Source organism: Triticum urartu, chromosome 1, assembly GCF_003073215.2.
Source record: "Triticum urartu cultivar G1812 chromosome 1, Tu2.1, whole genome shotgun sequence".
Classification (NCBI taxonomy): domain Eukaryota; kingdom Viridiplantae; phylum Streptophyta; class Magnoliopsida; order Poales; family Poaceae; genus Triticum; species Triticum urartu.
Window position 1 is genome coordinate 540,608,677 of NC_053022.1, and position 2,904 is coordinate 540,611,580.

A 2,904-nucleotide genomic window follows, 5' to 3' on the forward strand; every position below is an offset into this window, starting at 1 on the left:
CACCACTACTCAATGCCGTCCCCGGCACTGGCACCATGGCCAGCACCAGGAGCTCCTCGAGCCACAAGCAGAAGGTGAGAACCACCGAAATATCTAGCCTAATCGATCCAGAGGCACTATCACTGTCCAGTTGAACCGCTACACTGTGATCTTTAATTGAGGAGGTAAGAACCAATCTCTACCGAAGTAACGATCCCCGCCAAAAGTTAAATTAAGAATTAGAATTTAGGAATAGGAAATGAAGGATTCGCTAAGCACCTGGAGGCTGGAGTCGGTTAGTCGGCCACGGATTGATCTGATGAGACGACGAGTCTGAAAATTAGGAGAGGAAGCCACGAAGCCAACAGCAGCGGCCTGAATCCGATCGCTCTGATGGGGCAAAGACCACGACCGACGAGACGATCTCATCTCTTTTTTTCGTCTCCTGACTCCTGTAGCGACGCCGACGGGACTGTCGTTGGCCTGTTAGTTTCCAGATCGAGGCAATCCTGATTGACTGGTATAGCGATCCCTTTTTTTGACCCACGATTCCGTTTTCATCGCTAGAGAGCAGTTTCCCTTTTTTCTTTGGAAAAGATCGATCGATTCAAGCGACGAGCCGACGAGCTCCAGCGCTCGATGGCCTCGACTTAGGCCCAGCTCCAGCGCCTACCGGCCTAGTGCTGCAGCTGCTACGTTTTTTTTTCCAGAAATACTAGGCCTATATAAAAAAATTGGGGCCCCTCAAAATTATGGGCCCTGTGCGGGCCGCACATTTGGCACCACTATGGGCCCGGCCCTGGCACCAAAGTCTAACATGTAAAGCCGGATGCCTCAGCCAAACCATAATCCCGGGACTGGGTCACAAATGGGTTTGACGCACTCTCAGAGGCCGCCGCGCGCCGCCGTCTTTCACCGACCCATCTCCAGAGTAGGTACTGACGCACCAACCTTGCCAGGCCCGCCGTCGACACCACCGTCCTGCGCGTATCCATCCACACACGCCCGTCGCCGAAACTCCACATCGCCAATGCCGCCGGGATCCGCCGTCGGACTTGCGATAGATGTAACACCGCTCCTCCTCTTGTCCTATCTAGCCAGCACTTGCTCCAAAATGATGCCCCCAGGGTGGAGAATGACACCAAAGGCTTTGTCATCATCTGATCCAGTAGACCCAGATTTAGGGTTTCCCCCAGAACATCCTGATCGAGTTGACGTGACCTGCAACAAAGATGTCTCGAGAAGGAAACGGTGTCAAAGACACCGCCATCGTTCGCCAAGATCGCAGTCAGGCGTGATTTTCATCGGAAGCCGCGTTGTCCCGATCTCACGGCTGGTTGGAACTGCGTGGAGCTTCGCCATGAAGACGTATGCCGCCACCGATTCTCCAGCGAAGGTCTTCCATCCCCTCACCAGAGCCCTCATCGCGCCGCTGACCATCCACATGAAGAGTTGACGACGGATCTGGGTGGGATCCAGATCCATGCCTGCCGCCATGCCCACCATCACCGGAGACCTCAGATCCCGCGGGTCATAGAGGGTAGCGCGGCCACCGCACGACTAGGGCGCCGCCCTAGCCGTTGCCCGCAACTCCCTCCCGGCCATGTTCCAGCCGTACCAGGAGATCACCACCTTGTCTAGATCCCGGTTCCTTCGGCGCCGGCAGATGGGGAAGTAGTAGCGCAAGGGTCTTTGGCGGCGCGAGTGTTCGGCCTTGGCAAGACGGCGCGAGGGTCGGGTCGAACTCACCGAGACTTGCACACCAATATAACTGCCAAAACAAAACCTTTACATTAAATGAGATAGATTTTACCTTCCCGACTTCTGCATCAACAAAAAATGCGTACAACCGTTTTAGTATGAGTACCAAGATAAACATTGGCCTTTGCGGTGCTTCTCTCTTGGGGCCAAAATATGGCAAGCACCGCACTTGCCGATGGATGCCTCAAGCAAAAATACTTCTGTTTGTGGTACTATGCAACTGCCTCTGTCGACACGACATGAGGCCTCCATCGATCAACCCTCTCGCTCCTTGGATGTCGTACCTTGCCTTTTTATGATGCCGTGTCGGTCTTTGACCGTAGATGTAGCTAGTGTAGGGTGCCGACTGAAAAAGATGTCCGAAATAAGATTTTGCCATGGGCTAATCGTTGTGTAAAGTTGATTTTTCTCGTCGGACATGAGTCGAGTGCATGGGTGCTGGCGAGCCCAACCGTCGTTACTGTCGGCGTCGGAGCCCTGTCCACTCGGCAAGCTTATAAAACGGCTGCTGAGGAGCCACATTTGTGCAACCATAAGCTACCTAATCAAGAAAGAAGAGCAGCTGAGCCGTGTTTAATCAACCGTGAGCTCGATCCCTTCCTTGTCATCTCATCAAGGTCGACCAATGGCATTTCTAGGAGGATCATTGCGCATGACGAGGAGCATCGGCAGCCAGAAGATGATGGAGGGGAAGAGCCACGGCGTGTCAGGGTCGTGGCAGCAGGCGCTGGCGCCCGTGAGGCAGCTCTTCTGGAGAGTGAGGCGTGCCATGCTGCGGCCGAAGCGCCATGCCCTGAGTTTCGGGTACGACCTCAAGAGCTACTCCCAGAACTTCGATTCGATGACAGCCTCGTCACTGCCCACCGCCTCTAGCTAGCCACACCTGCAGGGTCTTCTACTTCTTCTTCTGAATTTTACTTGCCGCCTGGCCGGACCATCGCCCGAGGCTGGAGAGTTTGAAGCGTCGTCACCTTGTGATCTGCTCCTCCTCTAGTTCAGCTACGAGTGTATATTATACAGTAGTACCGTTCATACATAAGTTGCTTACTGTTGAAAGTCTGAAACTGCCAATGAAATGACATCGTATTTATGTGCTTTTATGTACGTAGACTGCAAGCCGTGTCACTTACCTCAGTGGAATGGGATTTAAACTATTTCTGTTCA

At 53.5% G+C, this 2,904-nt stretch overlaps 1 pseudogene; it reads left to right on the forward strand.

The window, feature by feature from the left end:
* The first annotated feature begins 2,275 nt into the window (after positions 1-2,275).
* Positions 2,276-2,904, forward strand: LOC125538214 (annotated as a pseudogene).